Source organism: Anas platyrhynchos, chromosome 1, assembly GCF_047663525.1.
Source record: "Anas platyrhynchos isolate ZD024472 breed Pekin duck chromosome 1, IASCAAS_PekinDuck_T2T, whole genome shotgun sequence".
Classification (NCBI taxonomy): Eukaryota; Metazoa; Chordata; class Aves; order Anseriformes; family Anatidae; genus Anas; species Anas platyrhynchos.
This window is the reverse complement of record NC_092587.1, coordinates 163,665,731-163,690,828: the sequence shown is the minus strand read 5'-3', so window position 1 is coordinate 163,690,828 and position 25,098 is coordinate 163,665,731. Positions and strand designations below refer to the sequence as shown.

At 39.3% G+C, this 25,098-nt stretch overlaps 1 long non-coding RNA gene across 1 annotated transcript; it reads right to left on the bottom strand.

The window, feature by feature from the left end:
* Window positions 1-1,799: 1,799 nt before the first annotated feature.
* LOC140001302 (uncharacterized) lies at window positions 1,800-14,103 on the bottom strand. Its single transcript, XR_011806383.1, has 3 exons — window positions 13,416-14,103; window positions 11,757-11,922; window positions 1,800-7,917 (listed from the first exon to the last, which is right to left on the bottom strand). It is a non-coding gene; the product is annotated as an uncharacterized lncRNA (long non-coding RNA).
* Between the last annotated feature and the right edge of the window lie 10,995 nt (window positions 14,104-25,098).

Sequence of the window (25,098 nt, the reverse complement as noted above, 5' to 3'; positions counted from 1 at the left end):
ATTAGAAGAAAACTTCATATTAAGATCTGCCAGAAATAAGTATCTGTCATTACCATACCATTTCTTCAATGAGAAATGCTCCAAGTGTAAATCCCAAGCCCTGTATATTTTACTGGAGGAGTTAACATTTCCTTTATAGAAAACAACTGGCTTGAAAGCACTCTTAATACCCCTTTGAAACCTGTATATGTAACAGGAAACTGCAGATCTTCATGCCCCATAAACTTTACTGTTTTCCTCCAATTTCAAACCAAATGAAGTCAGAGCTACATTCACGAGATTCCAAATATGATTAGCAATCATTGTTGTTCATACATTATTTATGGAGCTGCCATTACATATGCCAATTACAGGCATTGATACAGTTTCATATGTTCTTCTGAATCGGAAACTGATTTTAAATTATAACTCTTAATTTTGTATTCTAGGAGGTGATCCTTGAAAAAATCTGTCACTAAGAATTTAATGCTTCTGTTGGAAACAGATTATCTATATTCTATTAATCTTTCCAAAAGAGGTCACCATACAATCTGCTTTAGACTATTGAGAACAGCATCAATGGAGTTTCCAAAACAAATACATGTTATACATCCCAGGACTAAACAGATAAATCCACTGACTGTCAGTTGAGATGCTTGGTTTATCAGTCTAAAGGTGCCTAGGTCATTCAAAATAGCACTAGGATTTGTTTTGTCATGAATTCAGATATGAGATATTTTATTTAGTATTTTATTTAGCATTTTCTTATCTGTCTTGTAATACTTCTATTAATAAATGTAAATACAAATCTATATATTTGCATACAGGAATTACTTTATAATAATATTTGGTCTTATATTAATACTTGTTTGTATATAAAGCTGCTGTGTAGTTGGGCATTGCTTTTTGTTTACCCTGATGGCAGAATAAATAAAAGATTTGAGGAAGGAAATTGGATGCTGAAATCTGTCATTGGCAACCTTATGTTTAACAAATAAAAATCCTCATGCTGCACCTCAAACTCCTCTCTTCCACAGACTGGCAATAAATAACTCAGCAAGCCACCAAAAATTCCCTTCAGGAAAACGAGAAGGCATTTTGGCCAACCTGACTGCAGAGGATGGCTCTTACAGCACAGACCAGACCTGGTAACAACCACTGCTTTTCATAAAGCATATCCCCAGAGTTGTTAATGGGTGTGTCCTACTTACAAAAAACCAGTCTATAGATTTACTTAAGGTGACATTTGTATCTTATTAACAACAATCATCCAATTGTGATGACTGCTGGAGTGACTCTGATGTTTCTTAATTGCTTTCCACTAACTGGAAAATACAAACTGTTCATGTTGCCTGCTAATGTGACAGCTCATATTGTTGTTGTGCTTTTAGGCTGGCAAAGCTATTTACAGATGGTGTCCAAGAATATCATTTAAATAACAGAAAGGTAGCTGTTTCCCCAATACACAGACAAAGAAACAAACATTTTATAAGGGTGCATTCGTAGGAATTGTCTCATTCCATGCACACACGACGGATAGATTTGACAGCACCAAGCAGATATTTTGTTCCAATGTCTTGTGCTGTTTCTTCATTGACTGCCAAAATGCCTAAGTGAAAGCCAGTGGAAAATTTCTGTATCATGTTGTTATTGCTGTGTGAACAACAAAAGTCTTCAGAAACTAAAGGAGGGAAGTAGGCCAGAAGGTACCTCTGGAGGTCTGTCATCCAGTTTCCCTAATCAAAGCAGAGTCTGCTAGAGCAAGTCGCTTAGGGCTGTGTCCCATTGGCTTTTGAGTAGTTCACAGAATCATAGAATCACAGAATCATCCAGGTTGGAAGATACCTCCAGGATCACCGAGTCCAACCTCTGACCTAACATTAACATGTCCTCCACTAAACCATATCCCTAAGCTCTACATCTAAATGGCTTTTAAAGACCTCCAGGGATGGTGACTCAGCCTGCTCCAATGCCTAACAACCCTTTCAGTAAAGAAGTTCTTCTTAATATCCAACATAACTATAGAGATCCCACAGCCTCTTCATACAAGCTGTTCCAGTGTTTGGACACCGTCATAATAAAAGGCTTTTTCTTTGCAGCTATTTAGATTATCCTGTGTTCTAATTTGTGCTTGTTGTTCCTGTGTTCTAATTTGTGCTGATGTTCCTGTCAGCTCAAGCAATTGAGAAGTGCCATTTTCAATATTTTAAGAGGTTCATTGTTTTTGAGAAGAGACAATAAAATTCAGAATGTGGCTCCAACAAATTTATGTTGTCGAAGACTCATGGGTGTAAACAGCAAGCCTCAGGAAATTCCATAATGCTCTTATCTTCCAAAGGCTTTATTTGAAACCTCTATTATCTTTCTTTGAGAAACTGCAAAGTATGTACACTCTGAACCATACACTTCTAAATGCATATATGTACACATCACCATGTATTTCTGTACTTTCCACTGAGATCCATTAAAACACACAAGCAAACAAAGATCAAAGAACAAAGATAGTTTCATATTATAAAGAATTACATCCATTCTGCAAATGTCTTCAAAGAACATAAAAGTAATTTAGTAGTAAGGTCTGTTACTACAATATAGTTTTGATTACATTGTCACTAATGTGATGCCCAAATATTGCAAAATTCAGCTGTATTGTTGGCGCATTAGATAGTCAGTTACATTACTTGTAATAGGGACTTAAGACTTTTTTTAAACTGGTGAATGATTCGGATTAAGAACTGAAGTATAGACAGTACTATTTCTGAAACAATAACGACCACAAGATGGAGGTGCACACTGCATGCTGAAGTGATCTCTAGAAACTTTTGCTAAGAATATAGCCAATATGGAGAGAAATTCATGTCCCTTCCCCTTGCAAAACTGACAGCACTATTTGCAGTCTGAAAGTCTGTAGATTTGGAGCTTATGCAGGTTTGGGATTTATATATTAAGACCAAGATATATCAGATATATCAGAAGAAATCCTTAACTCATTCAAGTCAGTGGCAAAAATCCTGATTCATCCAAGTCTATTTTTTATCTCTAGAGCTTTTTTTTTTTTTTTTTTGTGAGCACATCTTGTACATCTTAATGTAAATGTCAGCTAAATAAGAGAACCAATATTTCCTCATTAGCACGTGTTCATTTAATCTACATGCTGCATTTGAACCCAGTAAAATGTTAGTGTTCTGAGCTGCAATAAGTCATTAAATGATTTTAAAAGCCCAGGAAAACAGATGGAGAACCTTCAGGGCATGCCATCTGATGAATATAAAACTTTAATGCTACTGCAAAAAAATAATGTGCAGTTATATACATGACATAAAGCTTCACAAAAATTAGGCTTTCCCTATTAGTTTAGCTTCTGTGGGGATTGCACATGTGCTTGAATTTGTACAGTTGGGAGATTCATAATCTGACAGCAAGCTTCAAATCATATTCCTTTTAAATTATAATTAATAAGCAATACCTATACCTGTGCAAAGCAGTGACTTTTTAAAGAGTTTGGGGAAACTATAAACCAGGATTAGAAAACCAACCAACTTCCAGAAACTTTGTCAACTGCCACCAATGGGAATACGATGCCCTCAGCCTGCCATGGGAAAAGATTTGTCATGCTGTTTGCAGTGCTGATGTACTGTGAATAAAATCTCACGAGTGACCTTTCATTACATAAAACAGCAGATGGCAGCCTACAGCCAATATTTTTTGCTGTGCTGTTTGTTATAGTAATTAATATACTGAATGTCTCTAAAAGTGATTTTTGTAGGAAATCTATGATATATTTAGGTGCATGAACATATGCAGAATATGTGTGTGTTTCTGCCTTGCCTCTGTGGCACAACTGCACTTGTTTGTATTTTGGGAGGGAGAGGTTCTCCATATTTTCCCCACCCAGCTGGTGAAATTTATTGCTGCAATGTAGTTAGATCCTCAGAGAAACCGGGCGGAAGCAGTTGATCTAGGAACAGCAGGCAAGGAAGTTTTAGGCTGTTGAATGTTCCTGACTATAGTGTTTGGTGAAGCCAACAAGGACTTCATAACATTTTTCACTTTCTATTGAGTTTTCATTAGCCTGCTTTAAAAGAAATAACTGAAAATACAGAAGCAGTATCTCCACTCCCCTGGCTGGCTGCTGCAGTGCAAGTACACAGTGATCTGAAAGACCAACAAATCGGCGTGCACTCTTGTCATGACAATTTTAAGATCTCTATCCTGTTTTTTGTAAATGCAGCTACATTAGGACACTTATATTCCAAATGGCAGAAGCTTTGAAGAAATTATGTACTGGCCTCAGAGAGCTTTGTACGCTGGTATTTTGTTGGAATAAGTGATAGGGTGACCAAAGGGCTTCTTTGCAGGCCCATCATGAAGATGTGGCCCTCTGAATAAAACCCCACTTGCTATATCTAGAAAATCTGATCCTGGGTCTTGAATTTGCTCTTTTCAGTCTTCCAATGGCATCTGTTTCGAACATCTGATTCCTTCTCTTCCCCTGTTCTGATCATCCATGCCTTCCCCGGTCTCCAAGCAGCAGTGGAGGGACCTCATGTAAATACTCTTACAGGGCTCCCTCTCCTGCTGGAGACCCATGACACTCTTGTCCTGTATCACTTAGCAGTGCTTCCTGGCCCTGCAGTCCTCAGAGACTGAAAATAACAACAGAGTTATGTCTGCATTTCTGTGCACTGTGCTGTGTGAAGGATGATCAGCATCAAGCCACAAGTAGTAAAGAACACCCAACCAATTTTCCAGAGCTTTGTGAGTGCATTCGTAACTTGAGAAGACAGAGCTTTCCACATGCTACGGCATTTATAACCAATCAACAAAACAAAGTGCACTATCCAGAGGGAAGCCTTATCTAAATGCTAAATTATTGGTTTGACAATAGACTTATCATTTTGATCCACACATGCCCTGACAAATACAAGGCAAAAGAGGCCCAGATGAAATCAGTGGAAGATTTGCTTCTGATTTCAACACAATCAGGATTTTACTTTCACATTTTAGGCAAGATTTTTAAAAAGTTAGCTCTGGAAGTTAGAAATGTCTTTTGTGCAAAATAATTTACACAAGCAGCTAATATAGTAGTTGTTCTTTTAATACTAAAATGACTACAATTACTTAAATGTTACTACCTAAGTACCTCACAGTTGGATGGCAGTCAATAAGCAAAGGATTTTCTTTGGATCAATCATGAGAAAAAAAAAAGTTTTAAAATGTGGTCTTTCGGCACTATTTGATTTTATTGAGATGTATATTCATTAGGTGAACTATGAACCTATTTCTTTCTTTAATGTGCTGAAGTGAAATCTGAATACAGAGAGTTTGTTACAGTAATTAAGAAACAAAACAAAAAAATAAACAAACAAGCAAACACAAAACCATTAAGAATATTGCCAAAAAGATATTACATCAATAATTCAGGTTATATTTTACAAAATCTATAAATATTTTTAGGACATTTAAAATGGAAAATCATATAGTTTCTAAACCCTGGTTCACTGGGGAAGACCTGTCTCATCTCAGTTGCTAAGCCACCATAGGAAAGATTGTGGGAAGTCACTTTTGATGCTATTCCTGGAACAGGGCCTGATCTTTTGGTGAGCTGTCATCTACCCTTTCCACTTTGATCATGAAATATTAAAAAAAAAGTTCATCCTGGAGCCTCAGTTTTATCTCCCTCTTCTTGTATTCTAAGCCCCCTACCCAGGCACTCACTGCCTGGGATGGGGAAAAGAACTGGAAGAGCAAAACCAAGAAGACTCACAGCTCAAGATAAAAGAGGATTTTAGGTAAAGCAGAAGCTGCAAGTGCAAGCAAAGCAAAATAAGGAATTCATCCACTGCTTCCTGTCAGCAGGCAGATATTCAGCTATCTCCTGGAAAGCTGGGCCTCAGCGCACACACTGGTTGCTTAGGAAGACAAGTACCACAACAATGAACATTTCTGCATCCTCCTCCTCCCAAGATTTTACCTCTGACCACAAAGTTATAAGGCATGGAATACCCCTTCAGTCACTTGGGGTCAGCTGTCCTGGCTACATCCTTTCCCCACTTCTTGCACAGCCCTAACCTACATGTTGTCAGGACAGAGTGGGAACAAGGAAACCTCAGTGCTATACAAGCACTGCTCAGCAATAGCCCAAACACTGGTGTGGTATCAACAGTTTTAACTATAAATCTAAAACATAGCACCATATCGGCTGCCATGAAGAAAATTAACACCATCCCAGCCACCACTGGTAAAGCTCTTCATCAAACTTTTTCTTCATCTTTTTCTCATGTGTACAAGCCCAAGAAGGACAAGGGAAGATCAAGAAATTCAACCTTCCTGGTCTTTGTAGCCATGCAGACTTTTTGGACTTATTCAGTGTAATCAAAATTAGTGATAGTAAAGGTGTAAGACTTTCTTCATGAGTCTTCTGCTAAGAGGACTTACTGGAGATTATTTTGGAACAGAATTAAAGCAACACCCCTTTGTGTTGGTACTGCATTTAGAGTACTGCTTTGTTTACATGTTAAATGCCTTATGAATTTGCAACTATCCAGTCTGAAGAGTGTTGGAAAATTAACAGCTTTTTGTTTCCTGGCATATCTGAGGGAAAGATACGTGCCATGAAGCTCATTGCTAAAGTGTAGGAATCACCTCCTCTAGGGTGGCAAGCGTGGTGTGAACTGTGCCAGCTGCTTCCAGGGGAGAGGCGCTATGATTCCCTGGAAAGTAGGAGCTTATCCATGCTAGAAAACCCAGCTATAAACTGAAATGCAGGTACTGAAGATGACCTGCCAGCTGGTCTGGGGAACCTATCCTCTGGTGACGACCATCTGTTTGAAGACTTATGGAAAGATTTATACAACCCTGTTGAAAATAACCCACAATTTTCTCTACTCATCTTTGTGGGAGAAAAGATAAATATGGCAAACAAATGGTACAATCCAGAAATTCGCCTTCTCTTATCATGTCATTGTTTCCTGTGTATTGGGTGCCACTTTCAACATCTCTTATTTCAGCTACTTGCTGGTATCTTCTGTTTTGTAAAATTTTCATCAGGAATAAAGGAATGAGGCTGTCTCCTACAGATTTATTTTGTTTCCTTTTCATCTGGAAGGTGGAGACAACACTAGTTGTCATATTTCAGTGATAAAATGGAAGATGAGATTATAACTATCAGCATTACCAGAGAATAATTTTCCTTTAATTGCTCTCATAACACTGTAATAATAGAATCAGAAACAAGGAATATTAAAATATTACTGTTAACTCTTGCTAGTGGAAGGTAGTTGAATTATGACTGCAAGACAAACAAATGAACTAATGTATCCTAAATTATACTGTACATACTGATTCTCCAGTCCTGCAAATGCAGCAACTCAAATTCAAACCCCTTCCTCAAGTATCCTGACAAATCTGTCAATCAGCTCCAGAGACTTGTCCTGTGTGTAATAAATGTTCTGTGCGTCAAAGCCCTATACTGGACTGGAAATATTTACAATAGAGTTTTAAATTCACACTGGTACACCTCTTTTTTTTTTTTTTTTTCTGTGTAGGAGAAGCTGTGTGAGAGATACAGGTAGAAAAAAGGAGAAGAGAAGGAAGAATGAGGGCCGAGATGAGCAAGCTGAGAATCACAGGCATGGGATTAGAGAATTGAAAGGGCCAGCTTTGTGCGTTCATAAATTTGGTGGAGATTCAGACTTTGAATTTGCTCCTGTGGGTGCTGACATTAAAATTACATGTGTGTGTGAAAAAGAAAACACAAGTACACATTTCTCTGCCTCACTGCACAGACCTTCATACAGGCTTCATATGGTTTTCACCTTTGGGCAATGGCAGTAGAGGCTGAGGTTTTTCAATGTGGTAAAGCAGAGTGGAGACTTGTTTTCATAGCTGTTGTCAAAGTTGCTTGATGGAGAAGGCAAAGGTGAAGTCCTTATGTACCTTGGAGAAAAGCCAATAACATCAGAATGGTATTTAACCTTAAAACTCGGAAAATAGAAATGCCAGAAAAACAGCATTATGGTAGTTACAGATTCTGTATTGGTGCTGTAGTAGCTGCAGTGGTTCTGCCCTCTTTGTTAAATGTTGCCCTTCAGGCAGTATTATTTGCTTGTTTAAAACAGTTTGTGTAACAGGGGGGAATGGCAAATGTATAGCAACAAGTTCCTAAAACTTCACATCCTCTTTTCCCTTCCAAATATTGAGCAAATACTAATTTTGTATGTGAATGACATCCAGGCACAGCCCGTCTTTTAGATTTGTGCAATCAGTAAAGTTAGAGTTTATATTCTAGAGACAGTGGTGTGTCAGGGAGATTGGTCCTTTAATGTAATACATGAGGTTATGTTTCCAATGTCTGTATTAATTTATTTCAGGTTTCATGATTTAGCGACAGCGCCTCATTCATTACCTGTGTTTCTATGGTAACCAAATATCCCATAATGGCTCTGTTACGATGCCAAAAATGTTTCAATTTAAGCTAATCTATTTGATTTTGGGTCATTATCCTGCAGTACTAGCAGGGATGGTGTTATAGCATTTTGGCTATTTGGGGGCTTATTTTGTTGTCGAGAAAAGAAAAAAATAGACACTAAAAATATTGTTGTGAATAAGAAGCCCTGGGATGTCCATGCATTCAAAAAAGCTTTTATAGCTGTCTGGCAGCTAAATTCAATCTATTTTGTGATCTTGTGGCCCTTACAGATGTGTGCTACAGTTGAATTTCACTTTGAAAAAAACCAGCAAAGTCCTGCTTTGATTCTTGTGTCCTTGTTTTTCATTGTTTGGATTTTTGATATATTTTCTATACAAAAAAAAAAATGTTCAAGATTTTTCTATTATATGGGCACTCATGGTTCAAAAACAGTGGTTTGTATACTTATTGATTAAATACTGTAAGATTGATTTCAGCACTTTGATCACAGATATGGCATGGAGGGACTGACCCTCACTTCTGGCGGCACATTTTAAGAAGACAGCATTATGTGCCTGCAGCCTAACACTGCCACACATTTGAGCTCAAGCCAGTGGGGTTCTTGCAAACAGCTGAAATTAAGCAGCTGCAGAAGAGTTTGAAGAATCAAAAACCCAATGCATTTTTATGCTTAGTATTTTTTTTATCAGTGAGTATAGCAATGGTTGTGCAAAGGTATTTCCCAGCACAGTTCTCTCTAGTGCAAAAAGAAGTAGCTAGTATTTCAGCAAGGTGCCTCAGTATCAGTAAATGATACTGCTCTTTTCCCCACCATAGCTGCTCAGCATTCCTCCTGATTTCCTTGGGGAGTGTCTCTGACTGGAAAACTTCTGCACCGATATGAACTAATACTTGCAAGAGTCATTTCAGTGTTGTGTCACTACAAAGATCACAGAATCACAGAATCACAGAATTTCTAGGTTGGAAGAGACCTCCAGATCATCGAGTCCAACCTCTAACCTAACACTAACAGTCCCCACTAAACCATATCCCTAAGCTCTACATCTAAACGTCTTTTGAAGACTTCCAGGGATGGTGACTCCACCACCTCCCTGGGCAGCCCGTTCCAGTGCCTCACAACCCTTTCAGTAAAGAAATTCTTCCTAACATCTAACCTAAAACTCCCCTGGCATAACTTTAGCCCATTCCCCCTCGTCCTGTCACCAGGCACATGGGAGAACAGGCCAACCCTCACCTCTCTACAGCCTCCTTTAATGTACTTATACAGAGCAATAAGGTCACCCCTGAGCCTCCTCTTCTCTAGGCTGAACAAGCCCAGCTCCTTCAGCCGCTCCTCATAGGACTTGCTCTCCAGGCCCCTCACCAGCTTCGTCGCCCTTCTTTGGACCCGCTCAAGCACCTCGATGTCCTTCTTGTAGTGAGGGGCCCAAAACTGAACACAGTACTCGAGGTGCGGCCTCACCAGAGCCGAGTACAGGGGGACGATCACCTCCCTAGCCCTGCTGGTCACACTGTTTCTGATACAAGCCAGGATGCCGTTGGCCTTCTTGGCCACCTGAGCACACTGCTGGCTCATATTCAGCCGACTGTCCACCATCACTCCCAGGTCCTTCTCTGCCTGGCAGCTCTCCAACCACTCATCTCCCAGCCTGTAGTTCTGCTTGGGGTTATTGCGCCCCAGGTGCAGGACCCGGCACTTGGCCTTGTTGAACTTCATACAGTTGACCTCAGCCCATCGGTGCAGCCTATCCAGATCCTCCTGCAGAGCCTTCCTACCCTCGAGCAGATCGACACACGCACCTAGCTTGGTGTCATCTGTAAACTTACTGAGGGTGCACTCAGTGCCGTCATCCAGATCATTGATGAAGATGTTAAAGAGGACCGGCCCCAGCACCGAGCCCTGGGGGACGCCACTAGTGACTGGCCTCCAACTGGACTTGGCTCCATTCACCACAACTCTTTGGGCCCGGCTATCCAGCCAGTTTCTAACCCAACGAAGCGTGCGCCAGTCCAAGCCAAGAGCAGCCAGTTTCTTGAGGAGAATGCTGTGGGAGACGGTGTCAAAAGCCTTGCTGAAGTCAAGGTAGACCACATCCACAGCCTTTCCCTCATCCACCCAGCGCGTCACTTTGTCGTAGAAGGAGATCAGGTTCGTCAAGCAGGACCTGCCTTCCATAAACCCATGCTGACTGGGCCTGATCGCCTGCTTGCCCTTCAAGTGCCGCATGATGACTCCCAAGAGGATCTGCTCCATGAGCTTCCCTGGTACTAAGGTCAAACTGACCGGCCTGTAGTTCCCCGGGTCTGCCCTCCGGCCCTTCTTGTAGATGGGAGTCACATTTGCTAGTCGCCAGTCAGCTGGGACCTCCCCCGATAGCCAGGACTGCTGATAAATGATGGATAGGGGCTTGGCCAGCTCCTCTGCCAGTTCTCTCAGTACCCTTGGTGAAATAAACCGGGTGAATATATACAACACACTCAATGCTGTAACTTTGCAATAATGTCACACATTATGGGCTGTAAGTGCATGTGCCATGATGGAAGTGACCCTGTCACACAAGCAGAGTGTGGCACAAGGACAGGCATCATCCTATGTTGGTGAGAAGCAGACAGACAGCATGTGCGGAGTTGCCCAGCCTCACTAATGCTGCAGGCCATTCAATGCCCAACTGGAGCCTTCAGCCTGGCTGGCAGCTGAGTACAGACAAACAGACTAATGGTGGCTGGGTTTTTCTAGTGAGGAAGGGGAGGAGGATACTTTCTGCACATGCTTTCTGCGGCAGGAAGGAGGTTTTAGATCAAGTGTCTAAAAAGCACAACCCAACTTTCCACTGCTCTGTCCAAAATGCCCCTTTTGTCATCACTTCCTTGCTCTCCTGCCCCCTGGGATGGCTGAGCTCATTAAAAAGGCACACTTCTAACGTCATTGTCTAGCCATCACCCTACTAGGTTGCAGAGATGCTCTTTTGTAGCAATGGCGACACCATTAGCAGCAGTGAGATCTTCACAGCAGTGATATCAACCCTCAGCAGCATGCCCAACCACCAGCCGGTACCTGGTAAGGCTTCAGAAAGCAAAGCACTCATCATTCCTGCATTATTTGTACATCAGAAAGAGATGAACTGATAAAAATATTTGCCTCAAATGCCCCTTATTTACCACAGAATCACAGAATTGTAGGGGTTGGAAGGGACCTCAAGAGATCATCATGTTCAACCCCCCTGCCAAAGCAGGTTCCCTACAGAAGGTTGCCCAGGTAGGCATCCAGACAGGCCTTGAATATTTCCAGAAAAGGAGACTCCACAACCTCCTTGGGCAGCCTGTTCCAGTGCTCTGTCATCCTTACCGTGAAGAAGTTCTTTTGCATGTTGGTGAGGAGCTTCCTGTGCTCCATTTTGTGTCCACTGCCCCTTGTCCTGTCCCCACAAACCACTGAAAAGAGCTTGGCCAAATCCCTCTGTCTCCCACATTTCAGGTATTTGTAAACATTAATAGGATCCCCTCTCAGTCTTCTGAGAAAAAAAAAAAAATAAAAAAAAAAATTAGATGATACTGTAAGTGTATTAATTTATAGAGAATTGATAAGGATAAAGAAAAGGTAAAACAGAAGTATAAAGCTTTATATCCCATTGTTTTTATATGTGCCAAAGAGCTGTACCAAGATGTTTTGTATGTTATAATCAGTAATGAAATAACAATCTTACAACAAAGGGATACCACATGTCACATTCTGTAGATAGCTTTTCTTCAAAGTTCAGTGGTGATAGAAACCAAGGAGTTAGAAACAGTTGTGTAATGTTGATCATAAAGGGTGAACTATGGTATCTGTAAATTTTTGGAGTCAGGAAAGCTTAACTGCTTACTAGCAGGTGCTCAGAAAAGAGGCTCAATTTTGTGATCAATAATTAAAGAATGTCATCATGGATAAGATTTTGAGTTCCTATAAACCTTGTTCTGTCCATCTTTGCTCAGTGGAACAGTAACAATTTCTGTCAGCTGAGAATCTAGCCCAGAGTGTTTACACAGTGCATCAGGACTGTGCCCTTTCCTACCTACCTTTTATAAGAGTACTTTTCCAAAATAGAACATTGCTATGCTTGCTTTCAGCGTTTCTTGTGTCTGGATGGCATGTTTGCTTTGTACTGGAAACACCACTGATAATGCAGTATTACAAAGGAAAATTGCAGAAAAATCACATATTCACAATTCCTTGAATTCTGTTCAAATTCAAGTGCCACAATTCTCTAGGATGTGCAGAACAATTTAATACATTAACATGAAATTTATATTCTTTGTGATCCTTGAAAATGTCATTTCTAACTATTTACTGAGGGAATGTTGTTAGAATAACAGAAGCTTATTCTTTTATTTGAAAACCCTGCTTCCTTTTGTACAACATCCCCTTGTTCTTCAAGGGTAAACAGGAGGAGCACTCCCTGTCTCACCCTTCAGGCTTAGCATCCATCTTGAGTTTGTGCTCCAGACTTCTTTAAGCCACAAAGTTTAATATTGTCAATGTCCACTGCTTTGTTTACAAAAGTGAAACAACAAGTAAAAATATGTTTAGTTTTAAAATCTAGAGGTTTGTACACAGCCAAAGAACATGTAGGCAACTCAGGCTGTGCTCACTTAATGACATGGACATGTAAAAAACGGGTGTAAAGAAATACTCACCCCTCCTGCAGTTAGCAGCATGCAGTCTGCTTTGTTTAAAATATGGCTTTGCAAAAGCTATCGCATTTTCTCCGTGACTTTATGTCTTTCTTATGCAATATCAGGTTGTATTGTAGAAATTCAAAGTGCAGCAAGTGGCTAATTTCAATCATTAGAGTATTGTACTCATAAGTACAAGAGTGTAGAGATTACCTTCAGGATCATGACACAGAATACAGTTCCCTTCTTCATCTACGTGAGTGTTTAGCTGCTTTAATACAGGAACTAATAGGAGGAGGTACACCTACTAAAAGCACTAAAAAAGCTGCTATACATGTTTCTCATCACTCACCAGAGAATGTGTGCTGTTGTATCTCTTTTTGCAATACAGGATAGACAAAGGAGTGAAAGAAGCTGGGATGATTCCTATTCTGCAAGTGAAGTGAAGATCTGTGATAAAAGCAAATATCCAGGGATATACCAAAAGGCTGTTGATTCAGCCACACTGTACAAGTCAAAAACAGGTATAAGCATGCTGCTGCCTAATCCAAATACTTTCTGTTTGCCTTGTGAGCGACTGTCACAGCTGCAGCTCAGGCTCCCAGCACCCGAAAAGCATAGAATAAGCAAACTTAAGATGATGGTGGATTTAGCTGCAGCTTGACCAGTCCCACCATGCCTAATCATTTTACACTGTATGAACAAGAACTTGGGCTTTTCCCACAGAAATATCCCAGAACATAATGGAAGTCTTTGACTGAACTTGATTTACCAGTAAATATGCAGGAGGGCAAGTGGTATGAGTCAAGAACAGGCATGGACCGTTGTGTAGCGGATGTGATGCAAACACATATAGGATCACACAGAAAGTCTGTGGCTGAGTTGGGATCTGAGGCAAGAGCTCCCGTGCTCCAGTTCAGAGGGGAAAGTGGTCACCAGAAGGAGCATTAGTTCTTCTTTAGCTGTTCCCAGCTGGAATATAATGCAGGGTATTCAGTGAGTCATGCAAGTTGACTCACAAAACCAAGGAGTACCCAGTGGTACAGCAGTAGCTGAACATTTTGCCCCTGCAACTTAATAAAGTTTCTCCCACATATGCAGTATTGTCTTATTACTGCAGAAGACAATGAGGAAATAGAATTATGTATGAAAAATCATTCATTGCATCATTGCATTGCTGGGAAGTTCCTGGTATCATGGTGGGTGTCAATCTGATTTAGTTATGATTCCAGAAGGAAGATTAGGGTGGCTGTTTCAGCTAAAAAACAATTTTATAACAAGAAGCTGTTCAAGTGGGCATAATGGAAGATCTCGGAAGACCTTGGAAAAATGTCTGTAGTGAAGAAAATAGAAAAATTTGGTTATGAAAGAGAACAGAGAAGTAAGCAGCAAGACATTACTGATTTTTGTATTTCTCGTGAAAAAAATTCTTGTTCATATAGAAAGAGTGCCTTTTTTTTTTTTTGTATTTTTTCACTAGAGGCAAGCACTACTTTTGTGAAAAGTACTGTATAATTCCAAATGTCTAGATTTTCTGCATCAAAACTTGGTGGCTTTCATTTGACATCACCCAATATATTTGTAACAACTTTTCTAAAATCTCTACACATTCAGGGCTGACTTTACCTGGTAAGGAAGATCTGTCATTTCTCACCTCTTGTTTTTGATCCATCCACAATATCAGTTTCCATTAGCCATGTGGTAAAATCTCAAAAACTCACATTGGTTCTTTCTGCCAGGCAGCATGATCTCATGACTGAGATCATCTCCATATAAATTTGCACAAAACCAGTTCTTTTCTTGTCCTTTTATATACAGTCTCAAGCTTGTGATTCCCTAAGAAAATTGGCAGTAAATAGCTATTCTGACTCTTTGAGATTCAATTCCTTTAATTTTAGACACCTGTAAAGTGGATGTCTGGATCTGAAATCTTAATATTCCTTTTGCAATCTCTCCAGAGAAAGAGATGCTTTGGAGGCTTGGTCTACTTTACTCTAAAGTGGATGTATATTTTTAGAGCGTCTGTTTTTCTCTCCATTGTTCCATCTGGCACCACTTATGTGTTGCCCTATGTCTCTGCAAACTGTGGTTGAGACCATATACTCCTATGGGCAGGGACCACCTTTTGTTTTGCATGGGTAAAGGCATCAGCTGAATGAGATCAAAACTGAAATTTTGCATGTTCCATAAGAAAAACAAAAGCACAAAGTACTGAATATACTCCCAGATTATTATTTACTTCTTACAGGATATCATCAAGTAATACAAAGATGATTGAATTTCCAGATATAAGATGTACTCATGATTTTGAAAGATTCAGAATTCAAAAAGCTGGTGCTCTGAGTCCTTCGTTCTTGTGACACAGCAGCCAGAATTACAAATCTGCAAGCAGGAAGAGGAATATTGTTTATCACCCATTCTGCTATGGTTGATGAAAATAGCTGTAAGACAGAAAAACATGAAACTCAGAAGAGAAATAGAAACATAAAATATTATTTATTTTTTTTCCTGGATAGACTGTAACATCTGGTCATATGTCACTCTGGTTAAATAATGAAAAAAATAAAAGTTTCTTCTGCTCCAGGAAATTTGAATTTTTAGCCTGTCCAACAAAAGTTTTATGAGCACACTTTAAATACATTAAAATGCATTTCAGCAATCCCTATCCAATATTACATTCAGTCACTCATTTTATTTTTATAGCATTCTCCATGCAAGTGCCACAGAGAGTTCGACTGCAAAGCACACTTAATTAAAAACACAGCTAAGTAAATAGGATAGGGTTTTATAAACCGCAAGACACCTATCACTTTAATCACACATGGAAATGTAGTCCACACACAAGAGGCATAGGTCACTATCTAGAAAAACTGCAGAACCAATCCCATTTTTACTGAGTTTGAATAGAGATCCAAAAGAATAATAATCATATATAATATAGAGTGCTGAGCATCTGGTGGTTAATATATAAATAACTAAATACTGCAAAATAATTTCATGTTGTTCTAAAATGGGCTGTAAAATTGGAGGGTTAAAGCCAAAACTTTTTTTTCTCTTTCAGACAAAATGAAAAAAATAAATGTCTTTTTTTTTTTTTTAAAAAAAAAAAAGTGCTTTTTACTTGGAATCTTAATCAGCACAGTAATATTGTCTTCTCATTTTTTCTAGTTGTATGAATTATGTTTGTGTTTTTATCATTCTGCTACATCTCTGGATATTACATTTATGTATTCAGTGTGATGTACAAGAAATGAGCCAGATAATTATAAGTAAGCTGAACCAGCTGCAAATACAGATAATGTACTTTCATTACACTATAATAAGAAGACTCGGTGTATGTAAAGGGTTGTATACTGAGGTTGTGTCTGTTCTTTTACCTCTCATGGCTGCATTGTGAGATGCTTGCCAAGGTTTTATGTTTGTGCAAGCTACCACTGCCACTTCTGTTAGTCCATGTGACTAGAGAGCTGCATGCGTGGGGGCTTTATGGCAGGGATTTCTGTCTTCAGTGGCCAGTCTATTTGGAGTAGTGGGTATCTTACACTACTTACTTGCAAGACTGCAAATTTTTGACCCTGTGGCCCTGGTCCTAAGAAGGGCAGCAGGTAGGAATAAATAATAAACATAGTTTAAAGGATTGTGGTACTTATTAAATTAATAATGTTTCATGACATTTTTGACTATAAATGACAAATTCTGTAAGCACAACACAGATCCCTTGCATATGAGCAGAAAAAATATTAAAATTACATACTAAATTGCTATTTTAAAGGTGAATGGAAAGCTCAGTGCGTTTGCACTTGACAGCTACTGTTGTTGTCATAAAATGAGTTTGACATTTAAATGTCAAAATTATTTATACAGATATGCTATTCTTACAAGATTTACATTGTCTTTGATCACTATGGTATTTCCATTCCCACTATTTTGTCTCTCAATGTTTTAATTTCACTGTGGATTTATGTCCGAGTGGTGCATTATGTCTGTCATTAACCCTATAGACTTCACAATGAGTTGGGAAAACAAAAATTCTTTCCTGGCATACACATTATTATTGCTTCCTTCTTTCCTCATCTTGTCTCCCAACACATCTTTTGCCTTTCCTTATATTTCCATAAGCTTTCTCTCCTAAGTAAAAAATGAGAATTTTGGACCATCTCATATGGCTGCTGTCATCACAGCTTTCTGCTCTCATATTACATTACTTCCTTCACCTTTTTTCTGCCTTGTTTATTTAGAGTGTATTTTTAGGAAAGGTCTACAGGTTACCCTGCCTTGCTCTGTTTAGGCCTCAGATTTTATTGCAATAATCATGATTATGATTGCTATTTAATTTTAATGTATAACATTGTCTTGAGAGAGGCTTTGGGCTTAGGGTCTCCTATGTACAGGAGAAGGTCTGATTTCAATTCACTTGCTATTTTGTAAGTTCTCTAGGTGATACATATGTTACTTAGGCATCCTGAGATCTGTGGTGGTTTAAGAATTGATGGGCAGCTAAGCTCCATCACACAGCTCATTGAGATAAGCAGCAGTTTAATGAAAACAAAAATCATATAATGCTGTGTGGAAGCAAAAGGAGGAAAAAAAATATCTACTTTCCATCAGCAAGTGGTGTTTGGCTATATCTTGGAAACCACGGTCTCAGTTGCTCAGGATGACAAATGCTTTCCTACCAAGAGTCCCTGTTTCTCCATCCCCTTTCCTGGCTTTTATTGCTGAGTAAGACATGATATGGTATGGGATACCCCTTTTGTCAGTTTAGCGACATCCTCTCCACACCTCTTGCCCACCCCAAGCCTATTGGGGGATGTTGTAGAGTGTCTTGGTGCTGTGCCAGCACTGCTCAGCAGCAAACACAACACTGGTGTGATACCAATGCTGTTCTAGCTACAGGTGCAGAGCACAGCACTGTATGGGCCCCTGCGGAGAAAGTCAACTCCGTCCCAGGCAGACCCAGTACAGGACCCAATGAGGATGTGCTTGGATGTGCTTACCTGCATAACTACAGAAAATGCTGAAGTTTTTTACTGTGGTGCCTGGAGGAAGGTGTAAGGGATGTGATCCAAGTCCCCAGTCCAAAAAGTTGATTTGGGATAGACTCTTTTTGGAAAAGACTCAAAATCAACCAGTTCCATCACAAATGAACAGTCTTTTTGCAAATACCATTTGTTACCACATTCAAAGCAGCTATATTTGAGGTCTATCAGATGCTCAGGATGATGGTCAATTTCTGTGTTCTTTTTCTTCTTATGCCTTTAAAAACTAGACCCTTAATTTGATGGCCTAAAGGGACAAGTGGTCTCCTCCAATGCATTTTCTCATTAGTGCTATGTATGTAGCTTTTAACAGCATTTCATTCCACTTCATTTAAATAAAATATGGCCTTTGTAACCAAGAAGATAATTAGTAGCTGATGGAAGCTCATTTGTAATTATGTTGAGTTGAAACTAGTAATTATTACATTACTTTATATGTACAATGTTTTTCCATCCAAATCCCCTCTGATTCCCTCATAAATGCCCATGAATTCTGCAGCAATTTTGCAGTCACATTTGCAGGAAACAGAAGAGATCCCAACAGCTCTTTGTTACCTTTCTTTTGCTACACAAAAGGGAAATAATTCCTCAACTCGTGAGGAAGTCACCTTTCTCTAGATGACGCTATTTAATCAGAGACAACTCATTGCTGGGCTTCATTAAGAAACACCTTGCTTTTAAAGCTCCATATCTCTCTTAAATGTTTGTTTTTAATTCTTTAGTCATGAAATGTTTCCTGAGGTTTCCCCTAGAAAATCTTCAGACTTGTTCTTATTTAAAAATTTATTGTGATAAAAATTTCTTGTGCTACTAGTCATACTTAGGTGGCTTTGGGGAGGGATCGGATATTCTGTGAGAGATCAAAGGAGAAACAAGCACTGTCCCTAAGTGGTATCTCTCTGTTAATTGGAACGGTGTACCCTACTCTAAAAGGGAGCCTTTGCCCCTTCTCACCCTTCTCTATCAGTACATTCCCTAAGGTTTGTGGTGTCTCAGGAAGAGCCTGGGGACTTTTCTGGGGATTACTCCGTAACATATTAGCACCACTAGGTAGTGCCATAAGTCTCACAGCTACAGGGGGTCTATGTGCTCTTCTCCTCTGACCTCCTGCAGAACACTGCTGGTTTAGCACCAAAATGACCTATCCTAGAGCATCATTGCAAAAACTCTATGCAAATCTGGATTAAAAATTCCACATATCTGCATTTTTTTTTTTTTTTTTTTTTTTTAGGGAAAAGATGTTTGAATTTATTAGTTCTTAGTTTTTGAACACAGAATCTCTCTCATTATTTTCCTGATACTTTAAAGAATTTCACTGCCAGAAATTTATTTCCATGTAAACAGGGGTGAATACTGACAATACTGCATAATAATATTTCCCATGCATATTAACATATTAAGTGTTTTTTTCTAGGCCATGTCCAGGTCACGTAGCTCCCTGTGAAATGCTTTATTGTCCTTCATCATCATTCTTAAAATATTCACAGAATAGCTACGAAAGATATTTCAGGTGGGATGCAGGAAGGTGGTGACCTTCCTCCTCCTAGTTGATCGCATTTGCCCTACAAGATATCACATTGCACTGTTGCATTGTTGTGATGCCAAATGGTTTTTTCAGTGCCTCTACATTGAAGAAGAAATCTGGCATCATGTAACTGTGGCATCTGTTTTCCTTGAATGGTTCTGACAGGTGGGATTCATTTAAAGAATTAGGGCGGATCAGTCTAGGCTGATCAGTTTGGCACCCAGTGGTGTCTGAGGGGGTGACTTCTTAGTTGGTGGAGATTTGGGGAATGAGTCAGCTGACCACCATGAGTGGTGTGATTCATTCACCCCACAGAGACATTAATGTCATTTCCCATGTCCTCAGTAATCTTCTCTAGCTTCCAGCTGCTGCTCCAGAAAGGCAAGAGTCTCCCATAGGTCCCTTTGACATCATGCATACCTCAAGACATTTCAGATGCCACTGGAAAACAACGTGCAGGCAGCTGAGTCATCTTCTAGATGTCTGTTTTATCGTGAGTTGAAATGCTTCCCAGGCTCCATTAGAAGTAGCAGGATTTTTGACATCTATAGACATCTACATGGAGACATTTTAAGTTTCTTAATCTAAAATTGATTTGGACCCAAAGGCCTTTTAGTCACCTGAAAACAGATGTTTAATATTTCTTTAATCTCAGGTCAGTTTACCCTCTTTATTTCAAATTGCTTTTAGGACAGTGTGACGGTACTCTGTGCAGGGAAAGAGACTCCAACAGTTTCGGTACACTGAGGTTAAGATATGTAGTACTCCAGGCTTGAGAACTTTAAAAACTTTAAAAGTTTTAAAGTTTAAATGCTACAAACTTGTCAAGGAAATAGAAGCTAATCCATGAAGGCTGGAGAATTTAAGTGCATTTTTCAGATTTCTCCCTGGATAAAGACCACAGACATCTATTGAATGCATCTGCCTTCAGATCTTCGTTGGCAGTTGTGTCAGTGCTGTCTGGTGTAAGGGCATTGCCGGGATTTCACTTGCACACAGTATGCTGTATAAATAATGTGCCTTGGGCGTTTTAACATTCCAGGCACGTGACTGAGCTTCAGTAATGCCAGCATTATCATTTTCTTTCTCCAAAATGAACAATTCCAGTTCCTTGTGTTTATATCCTAGGCCAGTAGCATTGCATACATAACAGAGAAATTAAATCCTTTTTTCTCTACCAAATGTTGTCATAATCTTCTGCCTTTGTGGTCTTATTAAATAGGGCAAAATGACATTCTACTTCTTCCACACTGTTCCGTTCAAAATAATAGCAGTGAGATTGTTATGATTAATACTAGAAAATATGAGAACATTCTCTTTTTTTTTTTTTGCTTGAACTTTGAAAGTTTTAGATTTAGATTTAGATTTAGATTTAGATTTAGATTTAGATTTAGACAGAATGCAGCAGAATCATCCTGCATTTTTGAGCTAGGGGCTGCAATACAATTCTGGTGTGTTTCAATATATTGTTATGCAATGTTTTACAGGCAATTTAATATATTACTTGCTTTCTTTTTCTCTTTAGTGAATTCTTTGATACTTATTTATGAATATCTAAAATCAAGATGCTGGAGTGTAGGGGGAGATAAAAGCCAGTGTCATCAACATTTCCACACAATCTTTTCCACATTGTATCATAGACTTTTTATGCCTTAATAGCATGCTAAAAAGTACTGTAAAGATGTCGTACCTGATGCTTATGACATCTCACATAAAAGATTATGGGCTGTACAGCTCAGCTGGTGGCACCAGGTGCATATGCACTTCATTTCAGGAGATATCACTAAGAAATATTTATGATGGGTAGTGAAATGATTGCAGGAGAAAAACATAGCTGTAATGGGAACTGCAGTATCATTTAACTTCTTTCAAATTCTTTTTATCCAAGTTGCTGTCTTAATAGTGCTTGTCATAGAGGCCTTACATTAGCATATTCATGGTGGGATCCATCTGCCAAAATTTAGGAGTCTAAAAATTAGACATACAATTCTAAGTTATTCATCCTATGCCATATTGTCATTTGAGAGAAATAGACACCTCCAGAGGAATAGTTGCTTTAATCTATTATTTTATGATGAGCTGAATCACCTTTGAAATGTAGCAATCCCTCATTGACTACAAAGTGAATCTAGAGTTACAAGCTCAGATTCAGGTATGTAATTTTAAGTCACCTGGATTATTAAATTTGGAAAGATTAAGTTTTTAGCTGACTATAAGCAGTGTTTATTGGATTTCCTTCAAAGCTTTTTAAAAAGAATCTATTTTTATTTATATAAAATAATCATAATGATATTTTTATCATTTACTCAAGAAAAAGTGACAATCTGCTATCACACAGATAGAAGGTCTGGGAATTTTACAGTATGTCTTCACATTGATAAATGACCCTATCTAAGGGGTTTTTGTCTTGAGCAGTATCAGGAGAAAACAAAAAGGAACAAGACATCCCATTTTCAAAGGCATGGAAATGGATGTCCTCCTCCATAGAGTGATGGCTTAGTCAAGAATCCTAGCCCAGAGCTACTTGGCTTCATACTCCTGTTGGAATGCACAGGGAGTTTGCAGTACTCAATAACATTTCCTGTCCACGTAGCTATTCTCACACTTCTGTAACATTTCTGGTGAGACAGGCAGTCTGTATGCAGGAACATGAAGCCCAGGAGCTTCTGTGCCCAGACACTCAGCATAACAAACAATAGGACCCATTTCCTTAAATGAAGGTGGGAGATATGAAATTCTGGTGGAATAAGCACTTTTTTTCACTGATGAAAAACAGATTTTCTTAATCTTTCTCCTCTGTGGTTTCATGTATTTATTGAGACAACAGAACTTGGTTTAGTCCCTTGGCTTGTCAGCCAGAGTCAGCAAAACTAGACAATATTATATTATTTTGTTTTCATGAAAATAGATTAAGATATGTTCCATCCTAATAAGCAGAAATTATTATATTTTAGAAGAAAAATGAATGCTGTAAATTGCATTTCTGTCTGTTTTTTATCTACAGATCACAAATAGGCTAGGAATGTTTAGTACTGCTTTTGAAACCAGGCTGTCTGGACCACAGCAGGTGGGAACAGAGAGTAGATACAGACTACCACAGGGGTATTTGAAAGCAGGGACAGTTGTACTGCACTCAGCAAGCCAGCCCACGGCCTGCTGAGTTGTGATGTCTACTCTGAAAAGCCTGAATTCTGCCCTCTATGCTTTGAAGTCGTTTACAGGAATATTGGTTTATTTTCAGACATTTGAAGTGTGTTGTCATAGTTATGCAGTGAATCATAATCATGCTGCCTAAAAATACATCCCCTGTATTAATGAATGGTAGTTTCAATCTTATATAATGTTACGTAATGCACTTGTACTAACACATCTTTGTAGTCTTTAGGTCTTCAACTAGTTATAGTTAAGCTGCTCAGAGAATGACCTTTTGGATCCTTTTTTTATTATTTTTTTATTTTTTAAAGAAAAATATTAGGATGGGATGCTGTTATAGTGCTGTATGAAGAGGTCTGTACAATGTTCTGCCTTTGGCAAAACTATATCTTTTTGGTGGCCAAATTAAAATCAAGCATTCACTTGGTTCAGTGAACAGGGACCAGTTCCAAATGCCCATTATGTCATGTAACATTAAATTTATATGAAGTGTGATAGTATCCAAGGTATTATAGCCTCTATTTTTGTCATCATCATGTTCCTGTGGAAGACAGAAGGGCTTTAATTACCATTTCAGTTGTAAAGATTCTTGATACTGTACATTTAAAATTTGCTCCAGCAGAACATACAGATTAAGCACCTCCCATATCCCAAGCAATAGTACCTCAGTACCTTTTGATAGTATCTTCAAACTGAGCTAGCCTGCTGTCCTTAAAAACTGAATTTTTGGTGACCTCTGTAAAAGCCTTAGAAACAATTACTGTCAAATACTGTAGATATGTTTTTAAATAACTCTTCAACTACTTTACAGCAATATAAAGAATGAAACAGATGTTGTGTTAGTGTGAGATAGTGTATTTGCACCTGAGGGGAAACTCAGGGATATTTATTTGTCCTTAGAGAAAAACATATTTTACCCGAGTGAAAACATACTAAGAATCAGGAGGTATCAGCTTTGGTATCCTACATTAGGGACAGACCTTATAGCCAGTAACAAATAGATGTTTAAATGGATGTCTCTGTTTAGTGGCTTGTCAGGGTGGTTTCCTGGGAGAATCATTATTTCCACTTTGCTGATATGTTTTTATTTCTTCTTGTAGAAACAGGGCCCAGGTTGGTGCTGCCCAGGTTGGCATATCCTTTTCCAAAGGCAGCTGACTCACCTGTCTAGTTTTCCCTTTGAATACTGCTTGTACTTCCCAAATGCTTTGATCTCCCTCAAACAACCTCCCCAAGACTTCAGGCCAGCACTACAAAGAAGAGAATACCATGCTGCGGTACTTCTGATTTTTTTTTTATCTATTTTGTTTGTTTGTTTGTTTATGGGGGAGGAAATAATTTGCTTTATGACACAAAAGAGATAAAATAAATAAATAAATAAATCTGGAGCTGCAGGAAGGAATTGAAAGCATTACCATAAAAGGCCACAATCCCTCCTCGCAGATTGACTTTCATAGATTTCCTGTTAGCACTGGAGAATTGGATGCTAAAAACTTCAGGTAGAATTAGTAGATTTTAAAAAGTAGGAAGAAAAGTGCTTGTAAAGTGCTTTTAGGACTGGCTATTCCAAAGAAATTTGGCTCTCAGCTCATTTTGTTCAGGTTCACAAAGCAGTTGATCATTTGTAGAAATGCTCTACCCCATTTGTGAAATATTGAAAATGATGTTACTGGACGTGATGTTCAGAGCCTGACAATCTGAAGTGAAGCATAATAGCGTTTATGTGCCAAGGTTTTTGTAGCAGGCAGGTTGCAGGGGTGGCCTCTGTGAGCAGAGCCCAGCAGCTGCCCTATGTTAGATCAGAGCCAGCTCTAAAGGGACCTGCTGCTGGCCAGAGCTTAGTCAGGGAGCAACGTTGGTTGGTCCTCTGGGAGAGCAGATTTATGACAGGGAAAAACAAACAAACAAGCAAACAAACAAACCTGCTGTGCAACAGCAGCTGGGAGAGAGGAGCAAGAACCAGCCCTTCAGCCCCTAAGGCCAGTGCAGAAGGAGGGCAGGAGGTGCTCCAGGCACGCAGAAGTTCCCCTGTGGCCTGTGGAGAGAGGCTGTCCCCCTGCAGCCCATGGGTCCCACGTGGAGCAGATCTCCATGCTGCAACCTGTGGAGGAGCCCCCAGTGGAGCAGGTGGATGTGGCCTGGAGGAGGCTGTGGCCCATGGAGAGCCTCCACAGGAGCAGGCCTACTTGTGTTTTGCTGTTGGCTATTCTTTAGTTTTATTTTTTACTTCTACGCCCCAACATAAACTTCCTGCCCCTTGCAAGAATGATGCCTGCCATCAGGGTCTTCCTTTTGTCATTACAGCTGCAGTCAGCATG